We start from the raw sequence: 10,506 nt of genomic DNA on the forward strand, positions 1-10,506 counted from the left end.
CCAGCCGAGGGTCCGGGCGCTGGGGACGGGTGTGCACCGGGGCCCGGGGAGGCTCTCCCCGGCCTGGCTGGGGGTCCGGAAGCTGGTCCCGGGCCCGGTGCTGGAGCTCCGTCCCAGGGTGCGGGAGCCCCCTGTCCCGCAATCCAGCCGAGGGTCCGGGAGCTGGGGACAGGGTGTCCACCGGGGCCCGGGGAGGCTCTCCCCGGCCTGGCTGGGGGTCCAGGAAGCTGGGCCCGGTGCTGGAGCTCCGTCTCGGGGTGTGGGAGCCCCCTGTCCCGCAAGCCAGCCGAGGGTCCGGGAGCTGGGGACAGGGTGTCCACCGGGGCCCGGGGAGGCTCTCCCCGGGCCTTGCTAGGGTCCGTGTGCCCGAAGGAGGCTCCCCGGCCTGGCTGGGTTGAGAAGCAGCGACCGGCCCCGGGGCCTGGGTTTCGGTCAGGGCCTGGGGCGTGGGAGGCCCCGTCCTGCGGCCTGACAAGTGTCCGTCTGCCCGGGACAAGGGTCCCTGGTGCAGAGCCCTGGAGCCCTGCGTGGGTGGGCAGGCAGGGAGCCCTACCACTATGGCTCCTTTCAGTTGCCGGCCATCTGGTGGCTCCTTTCCCCTCGGCCATCTGGTCGCGCGCAATGCTTTCCAATGGGGCGACCAGATGGCCGGGCCGGCCTGGAAGTCCCGATGAGGGTCCATTTGCCTCCCAGATCCCAGCCAGGGCTCCAGGAGGCCGGGCGCGTTCGCCCCTAGGGTCCCCTCCGTCACTCGCAGCGCGCGGGTTACAAGAAAGGGGGGTATCCTTCCTCCGGATTAGTAGTGGCAGGGTATGCCGGAACACCCATGCCGGGGCTGTGCGGTTCATTGCCGGGGACCAGATGGGCTACGCCCGGGCAACATCCTCCCAGGCCTCCGGGGCTTCCCTCCTCCGGGCCGCGGCATGGCAAAGTGCCCAGGGACGGGCTCCACGGGTCCCGGGCAGTCCTCCCCCCCGGGCGCACAGGCCCCGAGGGCTCCGGTGGTCCTCCCAGTGCCTGAGGCCCAGCCGGGAAGCAGAGTCCCACCCCGAGCCCCTGGTGGGTGGGCAGGTGGGAGTCCTTTCAGTTGCCGGCCATCTGGTGGCTCCTTTCCCCTCGGCCATCTGGTCGCGTGCAATGCTTTCCAATGGGGCGACCAGATGGCAGGGCCAGGCCTGGAAGTCCCGATGAGGGTCCATTTGCCTCTCGGATCCCAGCCAGGGCTCCAGGAGGCCGGGTGCGTTCGCCCCTAGGGTCCCCTCCGTCACTCGGAGCGCGCGGGTTTCAAGAACGGGGGGGGTAGCCTTCCTCCGGATTACTAGGGACAGGGTACTCTGGGACCCCTCTCGGTCCTCAGCCGGCAACTGGGTCCTGCCGTGTGGCAGGGTGCCCGGGGAGGGGTCCGGAGGGCCCGGGGACGCTTCCCCTGCGCCTGCGAGCCCGGGAGCCCCAGCTGGTTCCAGGGGCCCGGCCGGGCCCCGGGTCGGGGTCTCCGGCCCCGGGCCCCGGCCCCCGGCCTGCGGCACTGCCAAAGGCCCGGGACAGGGTTCCGTTGTGGCCGGGGAGCCTCCCCTCGCTCGTCTGGGTTCCTGGAGCTCCGGCCGGGCCCCCGGGGAGGGCGGCCTCCCCGCCCCGGGCTCCGTCCTGGGTCCTGACGCATGGCAGGGTGCCCGGGGAGGGGTCCGGAGGGCCCGGGGAGGCTTCCCCTGCGCCTGCGAGCCCGGGAGCCCCGGCTGGTTCCAGGCGCCTGGCCGGGCCCCGGGTCGGGGTCTCTGGCCCCGGGCCCTGTCCCCCAGCCTGCGGCACTGCCAAAGGCCCGGGACGGGGTTCCGTTGTGGCCGGGGAGCCTCCCCTCACTCGTCTGGGTTCTTGGAGCTCCGGCCGGGCCCCTGGGTGCCCCGGGGAGGCCGGCCTTCCCGCCCCTGGCTCCGTCCTGGGTCCTGCCGCGTGGCAGGGTTCCCGGGGCGGTGTCCGGAGGGCCCGGGGAGGCTTCCCTATCGCCTGCGGTCCCGGGAGCCCCGGCTGGGTCCAGGGGCCCGGTCGGGCCCCGGGTCAGGGTCTCCGTCCCCGGGCCCCGTCCCCCGGCCTGCGGCACTGCCAAAGGCCCGGGACGGGGTTCTGTCGTGGCCGGGGAGCCTCCCCTCGCTCGCCTGGGTTCAGGAGCTACAGCCGGGCCCCTGGGGGCCCCGGGGAGGGCGGCCTCCCCGCCCCGGGCTCCGTCCTGGGTCCTGCCGCGTGGCAGGGTTCCCGGGGCGGTGTCCGGAGGGCCCGGGGAGGCTTCCCCATCGCCTGCGGTCCCGGGAGCCCCGGCTGGGTCCAGGGGCCCGGTCGGGCCCCGGGTCGGGGTCTCCGTCCCCGGGCCCCGTCCCCCGGCCTGTGGCACTGCCAAAGGCCCGGGACGGGGTTCCGTCGTGGCCGGGGAGCCTCCCCTCGCTCGCCTGGGTTCAGGAGCCCTGGCCGGGCCCCTGGGGGCCCCGGGGAGGGCGGCCTCCCCGCCCCGGGCTCCGTCCTGGGTCCTGCCGCATGGCAGGGTTCCCGGGGCGGTGTCCGGAGAGCCCAGGGAGGCTTCCCCATCGCCTGCGGTCCCGGGAGCCCCGGCTGGGTCCAGGGGCCCGGTCGGGCCCCGGGTCGGGGTCTCCGTCCCCGGGCCCCGTCCCCCGGCCTGCAGCACTGCCAAAGGCCCGGGACGGGGTTCCGTCGTGGCCGGGGAGCCTCCCCTCGCTTGCCTGGGTTCAGGAGCTCCGGCCGGGCCCCTGGGGGCCCCGGGGAGGGCGGCCTCCCCGCCCTGGGCTCCGTCCTGGGTCCTGCCGCATGGCAGGGTTCCCGGGGCGGTGTCCGGAGGGCCCGGGGAGGCTTCCCCATCGCCTGCGGTCCCGGGAGCCCCGGCTGGGTCCAGGGGCCCGGTTGGGCCCCGGGTCAGGGTCTCCGTCCCCGGGCCCCGTCCCCCGGCCTGCGGCACTGCCAAAGGCCCGGGACGGGGTTCTGTCGTGGCCGGGGAGCCTCCCCTCGCTCGCCTGGGTTCAGGAGCTACAGCCGGGCCCCTGGGGGCCCCGGGGAGGGCGGCCTCCCCGCCCCGGGCTCCGTCCTGGGTCCTGCCGCGTGGCAGGGTTCCCGGGGCGGTGTCCGGAGGGCCCGGGGAGGCTTCCCCATCGCCTGCGGTCCCGGGAGCCCCGGCTGGGTCCAGGGGCCCGGTCGGGCCCCGGGTCGGGGTCTCCGTCCCCGGGCCCCGTCCCCCGGCCTGTGGCACTGCCAAAGGCCCGGGACGGGGTTCCGTCGTGGCCGGGGAGCCTCCCCTCGCTCGCCTGGGTTCAGGAGCCCTGGCCGGGCCCCTGGGGGCCCCGGGGAGGGCGGCCTCCCCGCCCCGGGCTCCGTCCTGGGTCCTGCCGCGTGGCAGGGTTCCCGGGGCGGTGTCCGGAGAGCCCAGGGAGGCTTCCCCATCGCCTGCGGTCCCGGGAGCCCCGGCTGGGTCCAGGGGCCCGGTCGGGCCCCGGGTCGGGGTCTCCGTCCCCGGGCCCCGTCCCCCGGCCTGCAGCACTGCCAAAGGCCCGGGACGGGGTTCCGTCGTGGCCGGGGAGCCTCCCCTCGCTTGCCAGGGTTCAGGAGCTCCGGCCGGGCCCCTGGGGGCCCCGGGGAGGGCGGCCTCCCCGCCCTGGGCTCCGTCCTGGGTCCTGCCGCATGGCAGGGTTCCCGGGGCGGTGTCCGGAGGGCCCGGGGAGGCTTCCCCATCGCCTGCGGTCCCGGGAGCCCCGGCTGGGTCCAGGGGCCCGGTTGGGCCCCGGGTCGGGGTCTTCGTCCCCGGGCCCCGTCCCCCGGCCTGCGGCACTGCCAAAGGCCCGGGACGGGGTTCCGTCGTGGCCGGGGAGCCTCCCCTCGCTCGCCTGGGTTCAGGAGCTCCGGCCGGGCCCCTGGGAGCCCCGGGGAGGGCGGCCTCCCCGCCCCGGGCTCCGTCCAGGGTCCTGCCACGTGGCAGGGTTCCCGGGGCGGTGTCCGGAGGGCCCGGGGAGGCCTCCCCATCACCTGCGGTCCCGGGAGCCCCGGCTGGGTCCAGGGGTCCGGTCGGGCCCTGGGTCGGGGTCTCCGTCCCCGGGCCACGTCCCCCGGCCTGCGGCACTGCCAAAGGCCTGGGACGGGGTTCCGTCGTGGCCGGGGAGCCTCCCCTCGCTCGCCTGGGTTCAGGAGCCCTGGCCGGGCCCCTGGGGGCCCCGGGGAGGGCGGCCTCCCCGCCCCGGGCTCCGTCCTGGGTCCTGCCGCGTGGCAGGGTTCCCGGGGCGGTGTCCGGAGAGCCCGGGGAGGCTTCCCCATCGCCTGCGGTCCCGGGAGCCCCGGCTGGGTCCAGGGGCCCGGTCGGGCCCCGGGTCGGGGTCTCCGTCCCCGGGCCCCGTCCCCCGGCCTGCAGCACTGCCAAAGGCCCGGGACGGGGTTCCGTCGTGGCCGGGGAGCCTCCCCTCGCTCGCCTGGGTTCAGGAGCTCCGGCCGGGCCCCTGGGGGCCCCGGGGAGGGCGGCCTCCCCGCCCTGGGCTCCGTCCTGGGTCCTGCCGCATGGCAGGGTTCCCGGGGCGGTGTCCGGAGGGCCCGGGGAGGCTTCCCCATCGCCTGCGGTCCCGGGAGCCCCGGCTGGGTCCAGGGGCCCGGTTGGGCCCCGGGTCGGGGTCTCCGTCCCCGGGCCCCATCCCCCGGCCTGCGGCACTGCCAAAGGCCCGGGACGGGGTTCCGTCGTGGCCGGGGAGCCTCCCCTCGCTCGCCTGGGTTCAGGAGCTCCGGCCGGGCCCCTGGGAGCCCCGGGGAGGGCGGCCTCCCCGCCCCGGGCTCCGTCCTGGGTCCTGCCACGTGGCAGTGTTCCCGGGGCGGTGTCCGGAGGGCCCGGGGAGGCCTCCCCATCGCCTGCGGTCCCGGGAGCCCCGGCTGGGTCCAGGGGCCCGGTCGGGCCCTGGATCGGGGTCTCCGTCCCCGGGCCCCGTCCCCCGGCCTGCGGCACTGCCAAAGGCCTGGGACGGGGTTCCGTCGTGGCCGGGGAGCCTCCCCTCGCTCGTCTGGGTTCAGGAGCTCCGGCCGGGCCCCTGGGGGCCCCGGGGAGGGCGGCCTCCCCGCCCCGGGCTCCGTCCTGAGTCCTGCCGCGTGGCAGGGTTCCCGGGGCGGTGTCCGGAGGGCCCGGGGAGGCTGCTCCATCGCCTGCGGTCCCGGGAGCCCCGGCTGGGTCCAGGGGCCCGGTCGGGCCCCGGGTCGGGGTCTCCGTCCCCGGGCCCCGTCCGCCGGCCTGCGGCACTGCCAAAGGCCCGGGACGGGGTTCCGTTGTGGCCGGGGAGCCTCCCCTCGCTGTATTGGGTTCAGGAGCTCCGGGCGGGCCCCCGGGGGCCCCGGGGAGGGCGGCCTCCCCGCCCCGGGCTCCGTCCTGGGTCCTGCCGCGTGGCAGGGTGCCCGGGGAGGGGTCCGGAGGGCCCGGGGAGGCTTCCCCATCGCCTGCGGTCCCGGGAGCCCCGTCTGGGTCCAGGGGCCCGGCCGGGCCCCGGGTCGGGGTCTCCGGCCCCAGGCCCTGTCCCCCGGCCTGCGGCACTCCCAAAGGCCCGTGACGGGGTTCCGTTGTGTCCGGGGAGCCTCCCCTCGCTCGTCTGGGCTCAGGAGCTCCGGCCGGGCCCCTGGGGGACCCGGGGGGAGGCCCCCACCCCCCCGCCCCGGGCTCCGTCCTGGATCCTGCCGCGTGGCAGGGTGCCCGGGGCAGGGTCCGGAGGGCCCGGGGAGGCTTCCCCTTCTTTTTCCCCTCGGCCATCTGGTCGCGCCTGTCCCCTCGGCCATCTGGTCGCGCACGTCCCTTCGGCCATCTGGTCGCGCACGTCCCTTCGGCCATCTGTTCCCGCACAATGCTTTCCTATGGGGCGACCAGATGTCCGAGCTTGCCTGGAAGTCTCGATGAGGGTCCATTTGCCTCCCGGATCCCAGCGAGGGCTCCAGGAGGTCGTGTACATTCGCGCCTAGGGTCCCCTCTGTCACCTCGTGCGCACGGATTACAAGAAAGGGGGGTAATTTTCCTCCGGATTACTAGGGAGAGGGTCAGTCAGACCAAAGTGATGTTTGGCTATACTGAATCAGGGGAAGGCAGACCCAGGGCCCGCCCTCATGGAGTTGGGGTCACTACCATTCAGGACTCAGGACACAGTTCCACATGTGGGTTTGGCTTGTGTTGAAGACGGTTAGTGGCACCATTTGTCGCCGGTCTTCTACAGTGTAGGCCAGAGGTAGCGGTGAGCAAGGGCTCACAGCCACGTGCATACATTGGTGGCCCCACCGGCCTGCATAGTACAGGTTCAGTTGCACCACATGTCGCCGGATTTCCATATGGAAATACCCCTCACTGATCGAAGGGAGTCTAGTGCTCTGGCCGCTGCCATTCAGGACTCAGGACACAGTTACACATGTGGGATCGGCTTGTGTTGAACAGGGTTAGTTGGCACCACGTGTCGCCGGTCTTCCACAGTGTAGGCCAGAGGCAGCGGTCAGCAAAGGCCCACAGGCAGGTGACGTTGACTTGAGCTTCACAGATTGGGAGCATTTGGTCTTCTTAACCCATTATAGTCTCTCACACAATTTGCGTCGCTACTAATCTTGAATTGTGAACCGTGTATCCCTAGTGTAGGGCGGAGGCAGCGGTCAGGATGGGCGCACAGCCACGTGGCGTTGAGTTGAACTGCATTAGTGGCACCTGGAGTACTCAGCGTGTGCTCACCCAGCGATGATACGTGTTTCCAGCGGGCCGCACTGGGAGCAATGTGTTTTGTCTAATGAATTCTGCCTTGATGAGGCCACATGGCGATGGCTTATGGTGCAGTGAGTTAATAGCACCTGAAGCACACAGCGTGTGCGCACCCTGCGATGATGCGTGGTCTGGGCGGGCCTCACTGGGAGCAACGTGTCTTGTGAACTAGACTGCGACGTCTGCAATCGCCACTGCATCTGAAACGTGAGCCCGGGTGTCCGCAGTGTAGATCGAAGGCAGTAGTCGGTACAGACATAAGTCTGCAGTGCTGTGCCGCTGGGTTCGCAGGGGGCCTGTGTCGAGGAGGCCCACGGTTATGGCGGCACCCAAGTGCCAGGGTGAGGGCTGCTGCTGTGTCAGAATCGTTGGTCTTCCCACAAGTGAACCACGCCTAGGGCCTGGCCTATTTATTCATACTCCTACGCTGGAGTTGCGTACATTGGAGCAGCCCACTCCGCTTCCGCTTCCAGGGGGGGACAACACAGCTACATGACCGAGATCTTCCCCACTGCCTGAGGTAACATGGATGCATCCATTGCGCACTACACTACAAGTATCAATAGTATATCTCCACATGGAGAGGTTTGTACTTTGCATAGTGAGGTCTGGGCAGCATATCAGCATTACACTTGAACACACAAACACACACACATGAAATCTTGACCAGCAGAAAATCACCCTCACTGATATAGTTTCTCCTTTGCGCAGGTTCCACTAACACCAATCAATATTAGTATGATCACAACAATTTATTATAACCCCTATCTCAATTGTGCAGGCAATGGTACCTCACAAACTGACACCACGAAAGCTTAGCAGACAAATAACCCCACAACTTTTATTTCTTAACTATCCTGGGATTTTGGTCAAGTGTGGGTCCGATAACAAACAACTTCAACTCCTCAACATCAAATGCCTAAACAAAAATAAGCCATCAATCTTTACTAAAACACAAAATACATAACCTCAATACAATAACGAAAACTCAACAAAGACAATAATGATGCATAACCCTATTGATACACACACTTCCACCACTGCAACCACTTTCGGAACTGCAAACTCCTTCAGTCTTCAAGTTCAGGCTTTGGACTTAAGGAACATGGGCAATTCTAAACTTGGGCAATTTATTTCAGCTCTTTTCACTCCTGTGACATAAAGCATCCTCTTATTACCACTTGATGGCACGGGATGCTTGTATCTTATTCTTCTGGAGTAATCATTTCCATACCCCCATCCGGTCAAATGAACCATTGATCATCAAAAAAGAGAGTTTAAAAGGACCAATCATTTATGTCAACTCATCTTTATCAACACATTCAGTTTCTTTTAATGTAGTCAATTTTTGAGTGAGTTAAAGAGTTTTATCAACAATTTAGTAACTTATATACTGAAATCATTAGTCTTTTATCATTCTTGTTAGAGATGCAAATAGTCCACTAGTCAGTATTTCAAACTAAGATAAAATACTCTATTAGAGAAGATCACAAATAATATAAAAATAATACAACAAGTGTGTTCCAGTAAGGAATTTCACTAGGCTAATTTAAAGGTTTTGATTGTCAAATAGTCAGAATGAAGGTGCCAGTTCAGAAACCCAATAAAGAGCCCTGATGAAAGAATAATTGCATAAGCATGGATCTTTCGCGTTTGAGCCAAAGAAATATCAAGCTGGAAGTTATTCTCAGCTATAAATCTGAAGACATCTTCTGTAAGTGGAAAGTTTGAATAGAAATCTCTCCTTAGTAGAGATAACCTTTTGGACCTCAATAAAGTCCAAAGAGCTCTTACTATCAAAGGCCAGAGGGTCAGGACAGAGTGTCTCAACCTACTGTAGGAACACACAGTATTATAAATTAAAAAATACACAAATGGAAACAAATAAGACATACCCCGTTCTCAGTATCCAATAGAAGCTCAGTAAACTCTGTGAGTAGATAACCTCCCTAGTTTCTCACATCTTCACCATTTATCACAGAAAATGAGTCCTTGAAAAGATACTTTGTTCACAGCTTGTGGTTCAGACAGCTCTTCCCATGAGTCATGCTTCCTGCCATGTCCTCTCCTCTCGATGAGAACCTCACTATTAGGTTTCTAATACAAAACAAATGCCTATTCTCTAAATAACAAAAGGCTTCTGGAACGTTACAGCATCTGCAGCAAAAAAAGAAAAATATCTCATGCAAAACAAAAGTTAAACGTGAATTTAGTCCTTTCAACGTTAGCATGTAAATGTCTTGTAATATGGCATCGACCGTTAGGCTAACTTAAATCAACATATTATTCTTTCTTTTGTATGTGTCTAATGCCTAAGTATGATTACCGAAGTGTGATTACCTACTGCAAAACCTTTATACATAATGTTTATTATATAGCACAGATTTGCACTTTTTATCTAATTGCAAGTTTTTTTTAAATATGAAAAAAAGATAACCTATCTTACTTACACATCCCTCAAGGTGTCCTGCACTAATTTGCATATATATTGCTGTATCTTCTGCATGGAGCTCCTTTGCTCTGCAGATTGATCCATGCTATATAAGACAGGAGTATAGTGTTTTCTTCGTTGAAAATATGGGGATGAGAATCAATGCATGACTATACTGTCAGTCTGTGTTAAAAAATATCGCTCATTTGAAAAAGCAAACCTTTTTACCTATTATGCTGGTAAATAAATCCTGTGGGTTAAATTAAAGCTAATAAAAATCCTTATTAAACTGCAGTGGAATAGTGGAATTGTGAGTTACCTTTGATGTGCCAGTGGCATTAGTGGAGCCTTTATTTGTTTTACAAAATATAGTTTTACAACTTTTCTGTGAGATTTATTGTTCTCTTCCAAGCTCTTTCAATGATTACATTTGCAGGATGAGACAACTAAATTCCTTTTCAACATATTTTTTGCTGCGGTATGAGAGTTGCTTATAAAGATAGCACTTACCAAGATTAAACAAGTGCCCTGTAGCACAGGCTTACTGGAAACGTATTTTTTTCCAAAAACATGGGCCCTGGCTTTTTCAACACATCCTAGAATAATGAACAATTCAGCAAGCATAATGTAATCATTTTGACAACAGTTTCCAGGCTACAATTAGCAAAATATCACAATTGGTAGTCCATTATTTTTGAAATATTTATTTTTGTTTCGGTGGCAAGTGATGCCCCTATCCAGGAGGCTGGAATCATTTTCCACTGGAATATCAAACAAAAATATAATAGTGCCAAAATATGGATGCCTAAATACAGGAAACCAAAATATTTTGAAGGTAAATATTTATAGGTAAATAGGGTTTATAATATCACACAGTGTAACTTACAGATATTATATATATGCGTGTGTGTGTCTGCGTGTGTGTGCGCGTATGCGTGTGTATGTGCGTGTGTGTTTTCAAGGCACATAGATGTGCAGTTAAGAACAGTAAATCTATACTTAACTTTATGAGCTTAAGTTCTAGATATTTAGGCATCAATATTTTGGGTCCATGATATTTTATCCTCTGTGTTTTAACATAAAATCATTCATCATCATATATTAGCAAGCAATGACAGCACCAAAATTGTTACTTTTTTGCAGTACATGCACATAGAGATAGACAACATAAAAGAGAATTACACACATTCCTTCCTCATCTGTCTTCCTCCAACCATTCCTCACACTGTGAGGTTTGCATCATTACACAGTCGGAATGTAACTACCCAATCCCTAAAATAAACTTAAAAACAAATACTTATATACATTTGGAAACTTAGGCTACATTTCC

The sequence above is a fragment of the Triturus cristatus genome, chromosome 8 (assembly GCF_964204655.1).
Source record: "Triturus cristatus chromosome 8, aTriCri1.1, whole genome shotgun sequence".
Classification (NCBI taxonomy): domain Eukaryota; kingdom Metazoa; phylum Chordata; class Amphibia; order Caudata; family Salamandridae; genus Triturus; species Triturus cristatus.